Source organism: Miniopterus natalensis, chromosome 1 (genome assembly GCF_054644295.1).
Source record: "Miniopterus natalensis isolate mMinNat1 chromosome 1, mMinNat1.hap1, whole genome shotgun sequence".
NCBI lineage: Eukaryota > Metazoa > Chordata > Mammalia > Chiroptera > Miniopteridae > Miniopterus > Miniopterus natalensis.
This window is the reverse complement of record NC_142081.1, coordinates 7358765-7382049: the sequence shown is the minus strand read 5'-3', so window position 1 is coordinate 7382049 and position 23285 is coordinate 7358765.

Genomic DNA, 23285 nt, shown 5'->3' with positions numbered 1-23285 from the left:
GCTTGTGGGCCCGGTCAGGCCTGGGCAGCGCCAGCCTCTCTCTGAGGTCGCCTGGACCCCATGCCACTCGGGGAAGCAGCCGTGGCTGTTTACTACCGGGGCGGGGGGAGGAGAATTCTCTCCCTCTGACCGCTAGCCTTACCATGGGCACCCCACTTTCCATGTGCTCCCCACGGCACCCGCATCGCCGACCAGGCGCCTCACTCAGCGGTCCCCTTGTCGGAGGTAAACCCTGCTGTGCACGCAGCAAACGTCTCCGCGCTCACCAGGAACAGCCCCGGGAGACGGCGCGGAGGAAGTTATACGCTACCAAATAATAAAATATCTCCATCTATTTTCAGAAGCCCTGGACAGCGGAGAGAGGCCGCCAGGGGACTCGGAAAACCTTCAGACAGCCTGTGTCTGGCTCGTCCGCCTAATTCGCGGTGACTGAGTGCAGCAGGGGAAGGGAGGCCGAGCACGGCCAGGTTTCCTCGATATAAACCACCGTCCACGGAAGATTTAACAACAGTCCTGGGGGTGCAAAACACACATGATGTCTCCTGGCTTCAGAAACGCTGAAAGGAGGAAAGAAAAAGAACATTCCCTTCAGATGAAAGAAATACGGTAGATTCCTTCCCCTCCAGACCTGCAAAGTCTTCATCTCCGACCCCTCTCCCTGGGGCACGCTTTTCAAATTCAACAGCCATCACATAGGGTGAATCACACTCTAAAAATGGAACAGAGAACCTCCAAGTCCAACACATAAAGGGCCCCGGGCCATCTAATCTGTCCCCCCCGAGCCACCCCAGGCCCCACAGCCACCTGGCACTATTCACATGTCCCTGGACAAGAGGATGCTGCTCAAGGACACTCGAGGACAGAGAAGAATGAACGAGCCCTTAAGGAGACCTGCCCTGTGTCAGGCACTTGGGAAATACTGGCGCGACCAGCTGAGCAAGGCCCAACTCCTGGCCTCGGCGAGAGGGGAAGGAAGGTGGTTATAACTTACGGAGGGTCTGTCACAGCAGCCCCTGTGCTGGGCACCATGCACCTACCATCCCATTTGGAATTTGCAACAGCTCCGTGAGCTAATCACTGCACCCATTCTACCGATAAGAAAATAGAGGCTGGCTGAGGCTGTCACTTCACCAGGCCCAGACAGCCGGTAAATGGTGAAGCCAGAACTGGAACTCGACCACTCTGCCCAGAGCCGGTCCGCACTCTCTCTACCACCTCACGTAGCCCCATCCCCATACCCCGCAGCCCAGGGCAGCAATGCAGACCTGGGACAGTGCCCTGCCCCGACTTGCCTCCACCCCCTCCACATGCGGATCACATCACCTCCTGATTGTCAACCTCCCCAGTCGGTCCACTTCTCTAAATTTCCAATGCCAAATGCTTAGACCAGTTAGTCCACCGTGGTCATGGTCACAGGAAGCCACCATGACCTCCCAACGTCTCCAGCTTCCCTTCCCACCCCTTTGGGTCCAATATCCATCCACACAACAACCAGGATGTCTTTGCAAAACACTAATCATACAATACCTCCCCCTGTTTAAAACACCATGAAAGCTCCCCCTTGCTCTGGAGCTCAAATGCTGCACCTACAAGGACCCAGATGATGACCCAACCTTACCTCATCCCCTGGGTCAGCTTCAGCACTTCTGCCTTCCTTCCGTTTTTCCAGGGCATGCACTTTTCCCCAGCCACAGAGCCCTCGCACATGCTGTTCCCAGGTCTGGAATGCCATTCCCTCCACGAACTGATGCCTCTTCGTCTCCCTCAGGTGAGCGTGCAGCAGTCGCCTACCCAGTTGGTTCCCCTCTCTCCCAGATCCCTGCTCCTTTCGGTAAAGGCCTTACCGCAAGTCATAACTGTATTTTCCGGTTAATTATTAAGTGTTTGTCTCCTCCCCTGAGCCGTCAGCCCCCTGGAATTGGGTCTGCTGTTCTCCATTGCGTTGCTCACGCTGCACAGTCGGTGCGAGGTAAACGTGCCGAGCGACGTGTGAATTAGTGACTAGAAACGGCATTGCCCATCGCCCGGTGTGTCCTCCGAGGACGGGACGAGGCCAAGTCGTTCTCTGTCACGGCGTCTCACGCAGCCACCACCCACTGGGCCGCCTGGGCAATGTGGATGGATTTCGGGTCAAGTAAACATCACGCCGTGGACGCTTCCTCCTCGGCAATAAAAAGGAATGAGCCGGAATGGGTCTCAAGGGCAGCCTTCCGAGAGAGAAAAGCCAGTCTCAACGGCAGCCTACTGGTGGCTCCATGTACAGAACGTTCTCAATGTGACCAAATTAAAGAGATGTGGGAAAGATAAGAGGACCCAGGGTGCTAGGCACGGGAGGGAGGGTGTGGCTGTGTCGGAGAAGCAGGAGACAGTCCCTTGAGGTGCACAGTCTGAATCATGATGGTGGTGGCAGTCACACAAACCTACACAGGGGAAAAATGTCATAGAGCTACATGCCTGGCCAGTGGGGCTCAGCGGTTGAGCATCGGCCTAGGATCCAGGAGATCGTGGCTCGATTCCCGGTCAGGGCACATGCCCGGGTTGCGGGCTCCATCCCCAGTGGGGGGCGTGCAGGAGGCAGCCGGTCAATGACTCTCTCATCACAGATGTTTCTATCTCTCCGTCTCCCTTCCTCTCTCTGAAATGAATAACGATTTTTTTAAAATGTCATAGAGCTACACACAAAGACACGCAATAAAAACACCTCATGAGCACTTGTAAAAACCATTGAAATCCACACAAAGCCGATAGACCCATTCACTGTGCTGTGCGGAACAGTGTCCTGGTTTTGACAACGCACAATAAGATGTCAGCACTGGGGGCAGCTGGGGGGAGGGTCTTCAGGGCCTCTCAGTACTATTTTTGCAGCTTCTTATGAGTCTGTCATTATTTCAAAATACAGAGGTAAGAAAAGGAAAATACAAAAAGACGGCTAACGCAGGCCCACACTCTCCTTGCCCACCTTCCCCCTCCTTGAACACCAGGGGATACCTGCCCCGGGTGGCTGCTTCTCCCCTGGGAAACCTGCAGACGATGCAGAGCCGTGGACAGGTCCTGCACACTCTGTGGGCAGAAGGGACTGGAACCCACGGGCCCGTGTCACCAGCAGGGCTGGCAAATGCACACGCTTAAGTTGGAGCCCCAACCTGGGTCTCGCTGCTGCTCCAGAGCCCGAGGGAGGAGCCTGCGTGGCTCCTGCCTGTGACCTGAGCTGTCACTAGAGAAAGGGCCTCTCGGCTGAGTTGCTGCTCCCGCCCGGGGCCAGCATCTTGCCTCTGTGTCCCAGAAGAGACATCCGGGGAGAGGGCCACGTGCAAAGCCCATGCTGGAAACGTCCTTGTGGACCCATCCCCGAAAACCTGGGGTGAGGCCTCCACTCGCGCCGTCTCAGGAGGCTGAACCTCGTGCCTCCCACAGGGCCAAGGCCACAGGCAGAGCAGCCGCTGGCTCTCGTTAGGGTGGAAGCCGAGCCAGTGCTGCTATGTGGGACCAGAAGACAGATGCACGGGAGGACTTTGGGTCTGTGGCTCAGGGAGGGGATGGCGAGTCTGGTTTGAGTTCAGTCCAGATTCTAGAGGGGAGAGCGAGGAAAGAGAACATTCTCGACTAGCAGCCACCCAGAGAGCAGGGAGTGTGTCTACACTAACACCAGGCTGTGGGCACAGTGTTATCTTAACCCTTGGCTAGACCGGAGCGTGACTGTGCCCCTGTGCAAAGGGCTGGCAGAGACTGGGTTCTCCGACGGGAACCGGTACTGAGTTGGTCTAGCCCTGGAAAATGAGCACTGGGTAAGGAGTCCGTGGGGTCCAGGTCCTGGCTCTGTCCCTGCTTCATCATGTGACTCTAAGTAAGCCCCTTCCCCTCCCTGGGCCTCAATGTCCCCATCTTCAAAGCACCTTGACCTCTGAGGTCCTGGTCAGACCCTGACCCACACCCAGGCTTCTCAATCACAGCACCGCAGACACTCTGAGCCAGATCATTTGGGGCGGGGTTGCTATGGTGGGCATTGTAGGATGTTTAGCAGCATCCCCGGCCTCTACCCACGAGGTCGGAACAATGCCCTTCCTCACACACACAACGTAATAACCGAAAGTGGCTCCAGACCTTGCCCTCGGTCCCCTGGGGGGTAAGATCGCCTGGTAGGGAAGCATTACCAGCCTAGGTTCATGGGCACTCAGCGACAGGAGGCGCGAGGAGACCAGGCCTCGCCCGATGGAGGATCCCACACACTTTCTCCATCAGGTGGCCCTGCTCCCACCTCTGGTTGGCCGCCTCCTGCACCGGAGCTCTGGATGGAGCTGCAGTGACTGTCGCTGAAGCCTCCAGAACTGTGCTGAGCCTGCCCCTGTGTTCCAGGCCGTTGTGTGTTTGAAGAGGGCCCCCATCTCCCTCCTCTCCTCCGAGGCCACACTTGGGGGAGGGCAGATGACGTCAGTGGAAGACTAGCTTGCAGGTGGCCACCTTCTAACTGTGTGCTCATGGGACCTTTCCTCTGGCTGTGAGCAGAGAAAACACTGGGGTCTCTCCCTTTTCTTAAAATGACACTAATCCCATCACAGGGCCCCACCCTCATGACCTCATCCAAACCTGATCACCTCCCAAAGGCTCTGCCTCCTGCTACCATCCTCTTGGGGGTCAGAGCTTCAACATATGGATTCGGGGAGACACAAACATTCAGTCCGTAACGCCCCAAACTTCCAGTGGCCTGCCCATTGGAGCCATTAGCACCCTGGTGCCCAGTCCTGGCAGCCAGCAGGTGGCACTATTTGTGTGACCAGGCCACACACCCATCTGGACGCCTGACTGCCTGTCCCTGACATGTCCCTGACCTCGTCCCCATCACTGTCCCCACTGCAGCTCCAAACACCCTGCCCGCGCCTGCCTCCCAGCCTCTGCCCCTCTGCCCCCTGCAGGAGTCCCCTTCTCCCAAATGCTCACAGGTGGTTTTCCACGGAAAACTATTCTGGGTTTTCACTCTGAGGTTAAACCTTCCTTGGCCACTGTTCCTAATACTTTAATGTCCCTGTTCCAGACAGCGCGTCACTCTCTGCCTCGCTTTCTCCCAACACTTGTCCTCACACTGTGAGCAAATAAGCAACAAACGCGAGAGGCTCCCCGGGCAGCCAAAGGGGACGCTAACGTGGCCCGTGGCTGCCAGAGAAGCCACTCGCTGAGAACTCTAGTCCACGGTGACGAAAATATAACAGGATTTTAGAAGGAAAGGGGGGAGACAAAGCAAGGAACTTTCTTGGATGCCCAGCGCCCTCTGTTTCTCTCTCATTCCCCGCAAGAACCTGTGACGGGGATTTTCACCCCCACGTTCCAGACGTGAACGCCAAGGCTCTGAGGGCTTCAGCTCAAGGCCACAGAACCACTGAGCTCAGAGCCAGGACAACCCCGGGTCCGCGCAGCCCCGCAGCCCGGGTCCTCTCTCCCCTCGGCCTCCTGCGCCTCTGTGTCCCTGCCCCCCGGATCCCAGAGGCTGGGGTGTCCCAAATCTCGGAGATCGGAGGGAGGCTGGTGGCGAGGCCCTGGCGCTCGGGAGCCATGAGCTGCCGCCCCCGCCCCCCCCACTGCGCGGGGTCCCCGCCCGTCGAGGCTGTCTGCTCCCATCAGGACGGGGCCTCTGACGAACAAAACCCAGGCCTGCCTCGGCTGCTCTCGGGTTTCCACAACACAGTAAACTGGCGTGTTTTTATTTCTCCATCTGTAAACATCTCTCCGTCTAATACGCTAACTGCCGTTTATACGGAGCTATAAAAACAGAGGTCAGCGCACAATACGATTATGGTCTTACTTCAATACATGCAATCCATAATAAAATAAAATCTCACCAGCGATCCGGAGGAGCTGTGCGGGGCTCTGTGAGAATTAATGTCTGTCGTATGTACGGATCTACTCGGGCATAATATTTTCCACAGCTGTCAGGGCCGATTTAAAAGGCAATATCCTTTCGCTGGCATTTGATTTAGACTCTGTTTATACCGTGTGGAGGATTGTTAATGCTGCGACATCTGACTCGGGTGTCTGATTACACCAAGGCCACCGTCAAGGGGACGACATGATGTAGTGTGAGGTCGGGGAGGGAGGCTGCGGCCTGCTCTCTCCAGGCCCCCGTTGCTGATTAGGTGCGCCCGTGGGGATGGGACCCAGCAGCGAGGAGGTGACACGATCTTCTTTCCAGGCAGCCTGGGCTGGTGGCAGGAGGAGCTCTAGCATGCGATGAGCAGGTTGTGGCCCGCCACAGGCTGGTGACCGGCCTTGAGTGAGCCGTTGTCTCTTGGTGACTCAGTTTCCCCATTAGTAGGTTCAGAGTAATCAAGCCCTGTAACGTTCAAGGTGTTTTGGGCTGAATTCCTGCTGTGCTTCTACCTGCTCAGGAACCCATTTTGCTCCTCGCAGCTCCTTGGCTTGACCTCCTTCCTGGGCTACTCTGGATGCCAAAAGTTTCCATTCATGTCAACTTCAGATTGCCCAATTTTAGGCTCTCATTCCTACTGCCATCCACTCTTGAGAAGGTATCATAGTCAGGGTTCTCCAGAGAAACAGAACCAATAGGATGGGTGGATAAATGAGTGGGTGGATGGATGGATGGATGGGTGGGTGGGTGGGTGGGTGGATGGATGGATGGATTTTAAGGAATTAGCTTGCACAATTGCAGAGACTGGCAAGTCCAAAATCTGCAGGGCGGGTTGGCAAGCTGGAGAACCAGGGAGAATGCCAGTGCCCAAGTTCAACACCTGTCTACGGCACCATTCCCTCTGACTGAGGGAAGTCAGTCTTTTCTTCTGTTCAGGCCTTCAACTGACTGGGTGAGGCCCATCCATATATTAGGGAGGGCAATCTGCTTTACTCAAAATCCACCAATTTAAATGTCAATTTCATCCAAAAACACCCTCCACGGAAACATCTAGAATAATTTTTGGCCACATATCTGGACACTGTAGCCCAGCCAAGCAGACACATAGATGAACCAGTACAGAACGTGAGAACTTCTGTCCATGCACCAAGCAGCAACTGGGATCCTCACATGACACAGCGGCTCCAGCTCAGGGTTTTCCCGCAGCTCTACCTCCCACCCGCTGTGGGACGTTGGACAAGTGACCTCATGTGTCTGGTGTTGTGCCATCCGCTGGTGATGGCAGTAAGAGTCCTGCATCTTGAAAGGGATGCACTGAATGGGATAGTGTCCATGAGAGCTGAGAGAGGGGCCAGCATGCAGGGGTGTCCAGGAGATGCTGCTTCGGGGTGGCCGCAGCAGCAGTGTGGCCCCATCGGCGGTGGAGGCGAGGACCTGCTCCCCACCCTCCGCGCCCCTGTCCCTCACCTGCCGGTCCTCTGCGTCTATCACATACCTGACCTCTGCTGAGTCGTTAGCTCAATCCCCCGCCCTCCTCCTTGGGGGCATATTCGTTGCCACCTGCCCTCTCCACTCACTTCGGAAGCCTGGCCACTAGCTGGTGCGGCCGGGCCCTGTGGAACCCTCCCTGGAATCTGTCCGTGTGGCCACCAGCACAGCCCACTCCGGAGCTGAATGGAGACGCCCCCACCACACATGTACACACACACACACACACACACACACACACACACGAGTGTACCCAACACATACCCATATACACACCAACACACACACTGCCGGCCTGGGCCGCTCTCCTGATCTGTAACAGATAATGTTTGGTATATAAAATCTTTTGTCCCCAGGCTAACATGAAAGCCACTCACTCCAGGCCCCTTAGAGGGCCATCATCCTGGACTAAATGGTTCTAAATACACAGTTTTGTTAAAAAGCTGTTTACAGAGACCTCCCCTGTGCTGTGCTGCACCGCATTCTGGGTGCAGGGAGACACAGCGAGAGTGCGTGACGTCGTCTTCTTGGCTCCGTGATGTTACTTGAAGGCTTATGCGGCTGAGGGGCAGACGGGTGCCTGGCACAGAAGAGGGGCTGCCGGCCAAGGCACTTTCCTTCCTCCCATAGCTGCTGAGCCCCACAAATATGCTGGGGGGCTTGACTAATCCCTCTGAGAGCTTCCACCGGAGGATGTCATTGTCCCAGCTGTGAGGAGGCCCTTGGAGATGCCTCTGGGGTAACCCTGCTCTGTTCCCACTGTTGCTGGGAGCCCCAGTTCCAGTGTAGACCCCTGGGAATGCTTCTCTGCAGAGCCAGAGGCGGGGGGTTTCTCCATCACTCTGAGAGCAAAAGGACCCTAACTCCATGCCATCCATCACTGGGGGACACTGAGAGGGATCACCAGGGGGAAGTCAACCGCCCTGTCTGGGCCTCGTTTCCTTCATATGCAGAGTGGAACTGATGACCACACTGACCACAGGGGGGGTGCAGGTGAGAACACATCACATAGGAACTCACAGCGAGCTGCCAGACAAACAAAGCGCTTTGTAATGTGTTTGCTGTTATTATTATTGTTATTGAAACGTGTTCCCGGGGTGCACACACAGCCCCATCCCCAGCAGCCAACCAGCCGCAGGCCCGGGCCGCACACAGCAGCATTTTGCCTGTGAAAACATTTTGGTGCAATTTTCTGACCCGCAAAAATATTTTTACAGTGAAAACGCACGTCTGGCGTGGAGCTGCTCAGTCTCACTGGTTTGTTTACTTCTCTTGAAAATAAACAAAAGTGAGTTTGTGGATACCGGGGGATGGACTTGAATCAAATAAACAAACGTAGCTCTCGCCAGCGCCCAGCATGCCCCCCACACACAGCAGAGCAGCGGGATCGCAGGCCGGGCCACTCAGCCCGGTCACCTGAGAAGCCACTGAGCCAGAGCCACAGCCTGAGGGCAGCTGGGACCCCAGGGTGCCCACACACTCCTCCCTTCTCAGAGGAGGTGACAAAGACCAGAGCAGGAAGGGGACCTGCCCAACCCAAATGGCAGGATTGTGTTGGCTCGTTTGCTTGTTTCTGCAGATGTTTAAGGAGGCCATTCCCATCACTGTTTTGTGAGAGGGGAAAGCGGTTTGGGAGGTCGCCTGGAAAGCCCAAGGTCATCACCACGGCATGCCCAAGGGCATCACACGGCTCCAGTTCCTTCCTTCTCTCCGCTCGGGAAGAAAGCCTTTGCCCTGGCCACCTGTCTCCCCATCAACCTGCTTGACTGGGAGGAAACAGAGCCGGCTCCCGGGCCTTTTGGCTGCTGCTTAGCAAGTTTCTCTGACTCACCTGGTGACAGGTGAGTGCATTGGCAGCCAGCTCGCCCCAGAAGTCCCACTCACGGCCAAGGCACCCCGAGTTTCCCCAGACGAAGGCCACTGCCCCATGCCTGCTGCGCTCGAACATCAGATGGACCTAAAAGACAGTCTTGGGGGGAAAACTGGGCCCCAGGTTAAAGAACTGGCAGGGGGTCCCTTTTGTACAAAATGCGGTCCCTGCTGCGTTTCACTTGGTGCAGCGACAGGGACTGTGCCGGGCAGGCGGACGCTGCGGGGCGGGCACACCGGGCCTCTGCCTTCCTAGGCCGTGCAAGCCTCCCGCCAGCGCACACAGCGCTGCTCACAATCACCGTGACCCTCGCGGTGCAGGAAAAGCACAGGCACATGGACGCAGCCGTCCAGGAGACCTCCCGGGGGGGTGGCATCTCAAAGTGAGGCAGCAGTTGCCGGGGAAAGGAGGGAGTGGGAGAAGGCGTGCCGGGTGGGGACCGTGTGGAGCAAGGCCTGGCGAAGGGAAAGGGGGAGCGCTGCGCATGGAGGGCGAGAGGAGGCTGGGGCTGCCCAGCAGGGAGCGTGCCGAGCAGCACCGGATGGGGCAGGGCCAGCTCGGGCCAGGCCGCCAGCCTCCACAAGGATTTGGGTGCTTCTGTGAAGAGCGGGCAGGGGGGAGGGGGCTCTGAGGGTTAAGCAGGAGCCTGACATGTGAGAATCAGAGTTTTAACCTTCCTGGCCGCCAGGTGGAAAATGGCTTAGAGAAGGCAGGTCTGGAGGACGGGAGAACTTTAGGGCCCATCAGAGTCCCCCAGGCAAGAGGGAGAGACTGGCCACCGGGCAGAGAGAGACACAGACCTCTTTCCTTCCGAGAAGTTCAGTCTCCAGGGCTTGGTGACCGGGCCAGGGGAGGGTCAAGAGACAGAAGGATTCTGGGTAATGTCTGGTTTCTGTCTGGAGCATGTGGGCGGAGGCAGTGGAGGAAGACACGTTTGGGGGCCTCTAGAGTCCAGAATGTCCTTTCCTCTTGTCCACTCAGAGCACAGGCCCTTCTAACACAACATGGGTGCAAGTCTCGGTATCCCAGTAAAATGCAGTTCTTATGCAGGTCTGGGGTGGGTCAGAGACTCTGCCACCCCTGGGCCAGTGCTGTCAGTCGGGGCCACGGCCTCCATCAGAGACTTGCCGGCTCCAGGTGTGGGGAGGCCCAGGAGCATGGTTACCACCCCTCAGACAGTTTTCCTGTCGCCTGTCCCTACCCTCAAAGGCAGGAGCTCCACTTCTCTCACCGGGTCCCACTCTCAGCTCTCCCAGGGGTCTCTTTTAATTGTCATTTACATGCTCAGGACCCTGTCCTCTTAGCCACCAGATGGTGTCTGCCACTTTCCTGCTCACCTGCTCACCTGCTCACCTGCTCCAGATCCTGTGCTTTGGGAGCACGAAGGACCCTGGAACCTGCCAGGCCACCGTTAAGGTGCCATCAGGTCCTGCTACACACAGCTGAGCTGAAAGGGCCCAGGTAGGGTCCAGGTGGACATGCCCAAGGGGCAGTCAGGCGTATGTGGGTCTGAGCCCGAGAGCCCCAGGGCGGGAGCACCGTGGATGAATCCTAGTAGAGGCCCTGGAGGGGGATGGTGCATCGGTTTCCTGGGGCAGCCCTGAAAAAACACACAACCCACAAACTGGGTGAGTTGAACCAGCAGAAACTGATCCTCTCCCAGTTCCAGAGGCTGGAAGTGTGGAATCGAGGTGTGGGGCAGGCCCTGCTCTCTCTGCAGACTCCAGGGAAGGCTCCTTCCTTGTTTCTTCCAGCTTTGGTGGCTCCAGCAATCCGTGGCTTGTGGCTACATCCCTCCAATCTCTGTCTCCATCTCTACACGGCCTCTCCGTGCATCTGGGTCTCCGCATAGCCTTGTTATCCAAACACCAGTCATACCTGACCAGGGCCCATTCAACCTGAACTTGACTACGTCTGCACAGACCCTAGTTCCACATAAGGCCACACTCCCAGGTATCAGGGGTAGGACTTCACAGGTCTTTTGAGGGGACACAATTCAACCCACAACAGTGGGGGAACCGAGAGAGCGTGTAAAACAAGCCCGGAGCCAGGACCCTCCCAGGGCTGCCCTTCAAGGTGGCCCCATCAGCAAGCACATCTGCGGGGAGCCCCCAAATGTGAGGACCCGCTAGTGTCTGTCCTCTCCGCAGCCTCTCAGGCTGCCCAGGAGCGGAGTCCTTGCCTGGGAACTCTGCTCCATTGGCTGTAAACTGTTTGTAAGGTTTTAAATAAACACCGCAGCCCTTCTGAAGTCTGGGGGCTCACGCTCACCCAGGGCTTTGGCAGTTGTCAGCACACTCTACTGCCCCAGGCCCTGAAAACTAACCAGTGGGCAGAGCCACCCACAAAGGCCGAGGAGGAGGTTCCCACGGGGACACTGCAACCAGGGCACCTCCCACAGCCCTGCCCTGCCAGACCCACAGCGGAGGCACAGCCCAGGAGGCCGGGAGGGGTGGGTTCCCCTCTGTTCAGACACTATCTGGGGGGTGGGAGCTTGCAGGCTCCCTCCCCTGTCAACCTCAGTTCCCCCAGGTTGTCTGGGAAGGTTCAGTTCAGTCCCGTGCAGGGTGCTCCAGTGAGGAGATCTCATCCCCTCGGCAGGCCAGGCCCAGGAATGGGTCCCCCCTTCAGTGTAGGCAAGTCTGGGACTTGGGTTCCCCCATGGAGAAGCAGGAGGCACATCCTTGTAGCTTCTGGCTGGTGTCACTGCAAAGCAGGGTTCACCTGCTGGCTGCCTGGGGGCAAAATTCTGCCCCAGATGGGGATAATTGGGCCACCAAAGGGAATGTTCTTAAATAGTGGCCAATTTTTTAAATGGGAAATTTCACCGAGAACTCTCCCAGCGGGGTTCGTGGAGCCAGCACCGCCTCCCACACCTGAGCCCACGGACCTCAGAGCTATCCTCCCACCCCGCCCCCGTTTCCACAAGCGTGGGGGGGGTTGGGGGGGGCGCTGACACACTGACTCTGGTTGCATCTTAGCTGAGGGCTGCCACCAGCGGGGGTTCATCTCCGGCCTGCTGGCCCGCAGGGGGTGGGAGGTGTGCTCTGCTCCCCTCCGGGGAAATGCTGGTGCTGCGCTGGGAGGCGAGGGCGAGACCTCAAGCGGTGGCAAGGGTGAGGCGACATGGGCAAACCACCAGTCGTGTCTGCCAGAGCTCACGCTCCTCTGTCGCATGGATGGAAGAGTTGCACGGCCACTCTAAGAGGCCTCCGGCTGAAGGAGCGCTTGGACGGCCTGCCTTTCCCCCTCTTTGCAGCACAGAGTTCTGCCACAGCCATGGCCCACTGTCCCTTGTAGGATGGCTTCCTACAAGACCGAGTCCAGGCTGCAGGCCGAAGCCCGAATGTCACAAACTTCCTCAGTTGGTGGAGAGCTGGGCTTGGAGGTGCTTCACGAGGTGATTTCTCTTGCCTTAATCCTGCTGGACAGTTGGGCCATTCCCGGCTCCCCACCGCTCTGTCTGGCCCTGAGGGCAACTAATTAGTGCCCCGGAGTTAAGTGCTTTCCCAGAGCCCCCTCTCCACCCCCCACTGCCTCTCACACCCCTACACACCAGGCTGGTCGCTGCACCGAGAGGGGATATTTGGTGTGTGAGAGCTGATTGGTTTTTGACAAATCCAGCTTGGCCTCTTTTTAGCACCTACTCATCCCCCAGAGGCTGGAAACCTGATATTTTAATGATTTGCTCCAGACCCTTTGGGGGGTGGAACGGTGATTTTGTGGAGCCAAATTCCCGGTGGGGGCAGGCCTGGTAGATGTAATTAGCAGGTGAGGACTTGCCGGGCGGGAAGCCCGGTGCTCTCGCACAGGGGCTGTGCTGCCAGCCCACCTCCATCCCAGCACAAGCGACCCCTCGTCCCCAGAAAGGCAGGGACGGCCTTCCCAGTCCAGGGCGAGAGAGACTTTCAGGAGAGGTCGCTCTTTTGTCTCGTGCCTGCATAAGCGTTCCCCCTCTGCTCCTGTTTTGTTTGGCCCCAACCTGCCTGTTCTTCTCCAATCTTTTTTCTTTTTTCCTAAAATTTTTTTCTACATCCTCCTGATCCTTTCTTTGGATCACAGAATCTCAGAGGAGGAAGGAGGCTGAAGTGCTACCTCTTCATTTTATAACTGGAGACATTGAGGCCCAGTGAAGATAAAGGACTCACCCAAGGTCACACAAGTGAGTTAATATCATCATCACTGTCACCATCATCATTGTCATTATCACCATCACCACCATCACCATCACCATCACTACCATCATCATCACCATCACTACCATCATCATCACCACCACCACCATCATCATCACCATCACCATTGCCACCATAACCACCATCACCATCGCCACCATAACCACCATCATCACCATCACCACCATTATCGCCATCATCACCACCATCATCACCATCACCATCACTACCATCATCACCATCACCACTATCATCAACACCATTATCATCACCACCATCACTGTCATCATCACAGTCATCATCACCACCACCACCACCATCATCATCATCATCACCGCCATTATCATCACCACCACCACCACCACCACCATCACCATCATCACCATTATCATCACCACCACCACCACCACCATCACCACCACCATCATCACCATTATCATCACCACCACCACCACCACCACCACCATCATCACCATTATCATCACCACCACCACCACCACCATCACCACCACCATCATCATTACCGCCATTATCATCACCACCATCATCACCGCTGTTATCATCACCATCATCACCATCACCATCACCATCATGTATTTGCTTATTCATATCCAACATTATTGCAAAAAACAATTCAGGGCACTTAGCCACTACAAAATCTTGGGTCTCCAGCATCCTTCCTTAGGGATCTTCCCCACATCTCGTCCCCTCTCTCCTTCTGCCAGTGTCCCACCTTCGCACTTCCCTTCCTCCCCATCATCCCAACCAGGAGACGGCTTCTGCCATCTAGGATCTTCCCTGCAGTTCTCCCATCCTTCCCGGTTGCTTCTCACATACTCTCCTTCTCAGAATCCCTCTGTCCTGACTCCTCCCTTCTGCTCAGGGGAATAACTGAAACAGAAAGCGCCTGGAGAAGACAAACATAAAACGTGAATGGGGAGGGTGGAGATGAAGGAGCACGTGCTATACAGTGAGAAGGGCCCAGGCAGGCTGCTGCTCCAGCTCCACAGCCAGGTGGGTGGGGACACAGGACCAGCCCCTTCCCCTCTCGGTGCCTCATTCCCCCGTTAGAAAGTGGCTGGGGAGGGAAGGGAGGCTTATACGGGAGACAGCGAGCCCGTTCAGCTTCCACATTGCATGATCGAGGCACGTCCTTAGGTGGGGCCCAGGGTGGAAGGGGGGGTTCATGCACAGGAGGTGCCACTGATCTCTGCAGGAACAGCTATGACCACACCAGCAATTGCCACCTTCCAGCTGTGCCCTCCCGGGTGAGCTCCTGAGCACATAACCCCCACCCTCCCTCTTCCTGCCACCCCCCCATGTCCTCTCCCCCACCCCCATCCTCCAGCCTTGCCCTTTGCAGCCCGACACTTTGAAATGCGGGGTCCTTTTCAGCTGGATTTGGCCAGAAAACCTCCATCATCACAGTCAGGGCTTTGGACCAAGAATGAAATTTACGAACCGTCCTCCAGGAGCCTCCCGCCGGTGGAAGGCCGGGACCCCGCCCTCTCCCCGAACGATGAGCGGGGGACAGAGAGGACTTCCAGCCCCCCAAGGGCCCCCATGAGTCCACGGGCAAGTGGCCCGGGGAGGCCTGGGTCACGCCCGGCAGAGCGAGTCTGCAAATGCGGCCTAATGAGGCCTCTCTGGGGAATGGCTGCGACGCAGAGAGCTCGAGCGACCCTGAGCTCGGGCACCGGCTCAGGCAGGAGCAACTGCTCGCCAGGCCTTGGCCCGGCGGTCAGTCAGCCCAGGCGGGCCTGCGGCTCTGGGCCACTAGGCATCCGTGCTCCCAAGGGCCGGGCCCTTTGGGTAAAAGGCATCCACGGTGGCCCCAAAACAAATGGGGGACAGCCAAGCGCAGCACCCTCTCCCATCACTTGGGGTGGGGCCATCTGGTAGGGGATGAGTAATCGCCTAGCGACCCATCAGGGCTTGGGTAATAGCAGGCACCGAGGGAGACTGCTGACTGTGACGGTCCTTGCACTGCAGCAGCTCAGGCTGTGCCCACCCCGGCACCAGGGGTGACAGGCATAGAACCCTCACCTTCTCCTTCCTCTCAGATAAGATCCAGGCCGGCCCCATCTCCATCCTCCCCGTCTCCATCCTCCCCGTCTCCATCCTCCCCGTCTCCATCCTCCCCGTCTCCATCCTTCCCGTCTCCATCCTCCCCGTCTCCATCCTCCCCGTCTCCATCCTCCCCGTCTCCATCCTCCCCGGCTCCCCCTCCCCACCGCCACCCTCCCGCATCTGTCCCCCTCTCCGTGCTGCTCCCCATTTGCTCTGTGCGTCGCCTCCCCGACTGGATGGGCATCACCTCCAAGGCAGGAGCCACCCACCCCCGCAGGGCCCAGCTCACCGCAGATGCTGAGCAACCCAGTACGATCACCTGAATCACGCCGAGTTACCCAAGACCCCCTTAGACAAGCAATCATACAACAGCTCCAAGCTTTAAGTTTTAAAAAGCAGACCGAGCCCCTCACCGCCCAGCCCCGGTGGGTGAAGGCAGCTCCTGGGGACCAGCTCCTCCGCTGCGCCCTCTCATTCCCTCCACAGCAGCCTGAGGGGGCCCCGGGCCATGCAGGGCTGAGTCCCACAGGGGGCTCCAGGGACACAAAGAACAAGACCGATAAGCGTCTTACAGGTGCCCAGGAAACCCAGTTCTACGAGACCTGGAATCCAGGAAGGCTTCCCAGAGGAGGGGCTGCCTGGAGTGCTGGGTGGGCCCGGCCGGGTGGGGAAGGAAGGCTGTTCTGCAGAGCAGAGGTGGGGAGGTTGAGGCCATGACATCGGGAGCATGTGTGGAGGCTGGAGGGTGTGGATTTGCTGCTTGGGGGCTCAGGGGCATCTGCCAACCTGTTCATAACTTACAGATAAGCAAGGCTATTAGGATGAACAGACCCCGCAGTTTCCAAATCGGGGGTCCTTCTGGGCAACATTCCCAGCCTTTAAACTACCTGGCACGGAGCTACCAGCCTCCGTCCGGAGACCAAGTTCTGCCCAGAATACCCCACTCCCACCACTGCCCCCGAGTCCCGCCCAGGCTCGGGCCCACCTCCCTTCCCAGTCCCGATTCTGCTTCTGCCCACCTTCCCCAGAATTCAGCTCTCCCTTCTAACTTTGGGGCTCCTTTGGTACCTCCACTGGTGTGCAAATTGCGTTCTGCTGGTCAGTCGGATATTCAAACATTTCCTTACCCCTTTGTGGGAGGTAACACAGCATAGTGGAGGCGAGTGTGGGCTCTGGAGTCAGGATGCCTGGGGGAGGGCAAGGGAGGAGCTGGAAAGCTCCCTGGAGGAGGTGACCAGACTGTGTCTTGAAGGGTGAACAGGACTTCGCAAGATGAAAGGAGGGGGAGGAAGAGAGATTCAGGCAGAGAAAGTAGCGCAGGCAAAGGCTGGAAGCATGAAAATGCTTGACAAGGAGCTGGGCGAGGCTGAGTGTAGAGTGCTGGGTTGGAGAAGTGGAATTGGTAGGACTGGGTCAGGAGGGCTGCCCATAGCGTCCAGAACGGTGGAGACAGTGCCTCTGAGCCCCTAGAGTAGAACTCAGGGCAGAGGCCACCAGTAAAGGTTGGCCGCCCAGCCTCCTGGGGACACAGCGCCTTCAGCTGGCCCAACCCTCCAGAGCACCAGGCGGCTCCTGCCCAGGTTTCTAAGTGACCTCGCCAGCGAGGCGCTTTTTGGCCGGGCCCAGCTCGGCCCTCCCCCCCCCTCCTTTCCCGGTCTCCGAGTCTGCGATCCTATCAGCCGTCATTTTTTTTTTTCATTCATTCACTCACTGATCACTATCCTGCGCCCTTCCGATGCCTCAGACAGGCCATCCATTTAATTCTGTAAAACTAAACAGCACGCTCAGCCCTTTCAGGACGCACTCTGAGCGTGATATGTTCTGGGGAATGTTTTTCAGAGCAGTGAAAAATTTAATTTTTTCCCCGAGCATCGAGATGTGTCAAACATAATTTATGCCTGGACATAATTTATCCCTAAAGATAAATATTGAAACCCAAGAGAGGAGAGACGGCTGCAGAATTTCCAGGGGCGGGGAGGAAAGGGGGAGGAGAGGGGGTCTCCCTTCCTGATCCCACCACCGGAGGGGTGAAAAAAGTATAAACTGAACGAAAGGAAAGTAGCTAAGTCCAGGTCTGGTCCCAGTCTCGCTCGAGACCGGCTACAGACTTTTTTTCTTTACAGGCCTCTTTTGTGTCTGTTGAACTGCTGCTCTGTCTTGCATAAAACCTCTTGCCATCGAAGTCCTCAATTAAAGTCACCTGCTGGTCTTTGTCAGCTGAGCTTGACGCTGTCAAATCAGGCAGAGCTCCTTAAGCCAATACAAGTCATTAGAGATCCGACGTGGCGGACAGGAGCCATACATAATCAATTGATATCTTCCTCTGCGGGGTGGGGGGGTCCTGGGGAGCCCCCCCACTCGCCTCATCCGCAGGGGCCCCTACCCCTGGATCTAATTAGGCTGAGGCTCGGCAGGGCCGAGGCGGCGCTGAAAGGCCATCAGTAGGCGAGCCCATTAATAACTCGCCGGTGCCCTGCGTATTGTAATTGTCAGGCCGCAATTTACAGTAATCCTCCGATGCGAAAGCCCAAATCGGGCAGCTGATTGGAAATTCATACCCCCGTTTGAAAGAGAAAAGCTCGAGATGCGTGGGTTCAAGAGTCAAAACCTGCAACCGTGTGTGCTGAGTGACAGACATTTTAGTGCTAGCCTGGGACCATATTTTAAAAGGTCACTGAAAACTCTTGGCTTGGGCCCTCTGACAAACAATGAACATTCCATATATTTATTTGCCATCTCTTTGTTTTTACAGCGAGCAGAATAAATGAGCGCGGTGACGTTGTGCGGGCCTGCGTATTGTCAGCACAGGCTATAAGTCATTATTAAACGCCATCAAATCAGACCGAGCCCAGTCAAGGCAATGAGACTAAAAGTTATTTGCATTCCTTCTGTCATAAAAAATCATATCCCCTTACTCAAGACTTTCGTTTCTTTATTAAATGCAGCCACAAGAGCATTTCAGGGTCTGGCAATATAAGCTCAGGAAAACCTTTCTCGGTGTAACCCAGTGTAACAGCTCAGACCCGCTCCCACTAAAAAGTCCCAGCTGAGAGTATCTGGGCACTCAATCAAGACATACATATTACTTTTAAATAAGATTAGCCTTTATATTTTGCTGCTTAAGTTAAAACTTTTCATGTCATTCTCTACTTTTATGTAAACTCCAACATAATTCTGTTTTAGCAAAACACTTCAAACAAATTAAAAACCTCAAGTCAAATGTGTCCTTAACAAAAACGTTCTTAATGGCATCGCAGTGCGTTTGCTGACACTGAAACACTTTTAAATATGATGGATTTTCCCTCCATCTTCCTGCGTTTGTAATTACGGCGGTGCCTTCGGTTACAATGGCAAAGGCAGTTATCTGTGCTCCAGATACTACTCCGCTGATAGCTGACCAGTGACCAGCAGCAACAGTGCAAGAAGTGGTCTTCTCCTGCCGAGTCCACCTGGGCTCTGCATCGACTGTGGACTGAGAGTGATCGGGGGAACTGCTGGGGGAGGGGGTACCCCCGAGAGCACTCATGGTCAGTCTGCGAGCTGTTGATTACAGTATCCTCTGATCTCAACGAATGGTTGGGAGGACGTTGGAGGGTCAAGGTAAGGTTTGGACACTGCATCCATCCCTAACCCCGAAACGATGTCCGTGGCCACTACTCAGAGTGTGGGGATCTGGAAAGGCAACTGGTCTGAAGAGTGAGTGACAATATAAGCAGTCTTGGTGCCCGTTTGGACGACTGATGAAAGGAAAGGAATGGAAGATTGTCCAAGGTGTCTGCCTTTCTACATCCACTCGGGTACTCGGTGCTATCTTTGGCCCGAAGCAGAGCTCAGCATTAGTAATACTCCCCATATCTCCATCCACTCAGGCACTTCCCGCCTGCCCATGGCATGTGGCACTCTGCACCCGGGGCTTCCCACGAATTGTCTCATTGAGGGCAACACCACCCTTCTGAGACAGGGAGGAATTACCATCCCTATGTGATGGCTATCAAAAGGAAAGCTTGAAGACGTGAAGAGAGTTGTCTAAGGTCACGACCATAGTGTGGCAGGCAAGATGGCACCCAAGATTCCTGCCCCTGGGTGTATGTGCCCCACATAACACCCTCCCCTTGAGTGTGGCCAGGACCCGAGAATATGATGGGATGTCACTGCCATGGTTAGGTCATGTTATATGGCAAAGGTGAAAGGATACTGCAAATGTAATTAAGGTCCCTAATCAGTTGGCCTTGAATTAAAAAGAACTGACATTACCCTAGGTGGGCCTGACCTAATCAGCTGAACCCTTTACAGACGGGTCCAAGCATTCCCTGAAAAGAAACTGAAGTGTGAGAGAAGCTCTCCAGCTAGCCTTGAAAGGCAAGCTGCCAGGAGTTCTGTATCTTCAAGGAAACAAATTCAGCCAACAACCACGTGAGTTTGGAAGGATCCTGAGTCCAGATGAGACTTCAGCCCAGCTGATACCTTAACTGCAGCCTGTAAGACTCTGGGCAGAGGACCCAGCCAAGCTGTGCCCAGACTACTGACCCACAGAAACTGTGAGGGAATGAACGTATGTGGTTCTGAGCCATCAAATTTATGTGAATTTGTTGCACAATACAAAACACACGAGGCCAGCCATGAACTCAGGGCCTCCTGGCCACCATGCTAGTGGACTCACCCCAACATCCACACTCTGGCCATATTTCAACCCCATACAGGTACCTCTTTCTGATATTTAAAACATCAAATACAAGCTTGCTTTTAAGTTTCTTTTGCCCAATCATTTTCTTACCCTAAGACATATTCTGAAATATAGTAAAATCTGTTTCTTGACTTGGTTATGACTATGAACATTACCTAAGAGCTTTCTTAGGACACAAAAGAGACCACAAAGCCTCTTCCTTTTTCATCTCAAAGGCCTGCAAACAGCAGCACAGTTGACACCGATACGGGGCTTTCTTGTTAAGCCCGTAAAAGTAGGCACCATGAGGAAAGTCGTACCTTTAGAAACACCTGACTAAATATTTCATAAATGCAGCACACAGCAAATTCCTCCCGTAGATTCACTGGATTTACAGCCATCAAACTATATTAAACCTACAATATCGAGATTTATCACCTATTAAATGGAGTCTCGTTTTAGTAATATCTCGCATTGGATCCCAAAGGGTCTCAAATGCCTCCGACCCTTCACCAGGCCACTGCGCCGTAACTCATAACGAGGTAACCAGAGCCCTGGCTGCAGCGCTCGCGGCCACACCAGGGGATTAGCTCGCCTGCCCAGGAAAGGTGAGCAGGCCCTGCAGGGCGGCTGCGGCTCCTTTAAGAGTGTAGAAACGGTACCCAGACCCAGGCCCTGGGGAACCCCACAGGGAGCTGCAGATGGGGAGTCGGGGCTCCTCACAGGCTTCTGTCCCAGTGACTTTGAAACGTTCGGTTTTGACAGTAGAGCCCTTTCTTTCAACACAATGTTCTAAGTCAGCTCAACAAACAGATCAGATCAAACTGGAGGCGCTCCGGCGGGGAGAGGGGAGGCCCAGCCCCACAGCGCCCCTCCTTCCAGCCCAAAGCTTCAGCAGAGCAGGGCCGAGACCGTTTCGCTTCCTCACCTTGGCTGCATGTTAGAGTCATCTGGGCGACTTTTAAAAATATGCAGATGCCCGGGCCCACCTGAGATTCTGACTTCGTGGCAATTCTCAGTCCGATGCGCGGGTCTAGCTCAGCCCCCACGCTACGTGTGAGGAACCCGAGACTCTGCGAGGAAAGAGATTTGCTCCCGGGAACACGGGGTTAAAACTGCAGCGCAGAACAATGCAGCCTGCGCTCAGGACGTCTGCAGGGGGATTGCCATCCATGCTGAAATTGTAAATTTGGGTTAAAATGTGTGTTAATTTTGAAGATTTATAGTGATCGCTTACCTTAAATAATTCCTCAAACATGCAGGACTTTATGACATGGGCAAATAGCATGAGCTGTGTCTCAGGGACCCCCCTGGACCCACCATCCCAAGAATAAAGTGGCCTATTGAAGAGGCTGCTAACGTCCACGGCACCCAGGACCAGCTACCACAGCGAGACTAGAACGTCTACTCATCCCTCAAAACCCTTCAGGAAACGTCCCCTTAATCCTCCCGCCTTTTTCTACTGGGTCTCTGGTCAGTCCTTTATTGGAGGGGATGCTAGACTGAAATTACTTGGTTGTATATGCACAATTGTCCCCACCATAATGTAAGCCCTGAATGCAGGCTCTGTGTTCTGTTCCTTTTCAGGGATGTCTTCAGAGTCCCTGCCATCTTCGCTCATCTCTAAAATGGCATCAGTAGCACCGACTCGCATGAAATCCAGCAGGAGTGACGGGAGCCGTAGGTACTCTGTAAATGTGTCCCGTCATTATTTAAACTTGGCCACCCCACTGCACCGGTCACTGGATTACATTCCGTGTCTTACTGCCTTCCGAGCAAGTATCGTTCCCTAAAGCTATCATATTTACTTAATATCTGTCTTCCCAGCCCCCAGCCCCCCGCATCGTCAGCTTCCATGAGCCTGATGGGCTTGTCTGTCTGACCGGTTCCCAGAGGGGCCCAACCACAGTGGGTGCTGGAGCATGTGCGTGGATGGGCGCGTACATATGCGGGGCAAAAGGGCAGGAGCGTGACCTTGGCCTCCAGGAATTTAGTCTTGGCCAGCCATGACTCACATCGATTACCTCTGCATTCACAAATAACATTTCTGTGGCCTTGAGTATTACCAACTGCCAGCAGGTCCCGTGAGCCAGCTCCTTCAGCGCAGAGACGAGGGGACAGGGGCCAGGGCGTGGCAGATCGGGGCGACCCTCCGGGCGGGCTCCGGGGCCCCAGCGGACTCGAGCCTTTTGGCCTCCTTGGCACAGGAGGGTTGAAGTGGAATGGGCCTGGGTCCTGCCTGCCACGTGGGAATCCCAGATGCGTAGAAATGCTCAGACCGCTGGTTGACGGTACCTCCCCTTTGTCAACAAAGCTGGTTTGAATGAGTTTTCGTTCTGGAAAGCCTGGATGCTCTATTTATAAACACAACCTCAAGCTGGAATTCTGGCTCGTTAAGAGGACTGATTCAGCCCTTTATTCCAAAATAGGTAAATGTAAGCAAAAATAGCTAACCACCCAACAAAACCCAAAGTGCCCTTTCGGCTCTTATAAGAGCTTAAAGCTCAAACACACTTTCCCATAAAAGCAACTTCTGTCTCACGGTGCCTGCCCACTTTTGAGCCTGGGCTCCCAAAGGGGAAGACTCAGAGGACAATGGCTCCTGTTTCGCGAAGAGCCGGGCTGGCCGCCTTCTGTCTTCAGACAGTGGGTGCGCTGTGGCTGTGCCCCCTGAATGTGCTGCCCACTGGGACCTAGCGGCCAAGTTCAGAGCTGGGACTAGAATGCTGGCTGCCTCCCCAAGAGCCCCTCACTCATCTAGGTCCGCTCCTATCAAATACTTAGTAGCTGCTTGAGAAACGCATTCGGGACTGAAGACTCTCGATGTTTCTTACAGCCCATCTCACGCCAGGAAGGATCTATGGCAATGAAGGTACAGGCGATGTATCAGGGTAGGCTGGGGAGGTAGGAAATGAGAAACTAATATAAACACAGGGTCTTGTTCCCAGAAGGTAACTAGCCGCCAATGTAAATGTGGCTGCGGCCTGTCTTCCCCACCAGGATCCACTCGGATGCAACGGCCTGCACCAAGGGGGGGCTTCACGTTACTCACGGCTCTTCCCCAGCACTGTACTGAGAAGGTGCTCAGTAAGTATTTAGGTGAATAGATGAACTAGAGGTCTGCTAGAAATCTGGCTCTGAGCTGCCCAGGAGTCAAAGCAG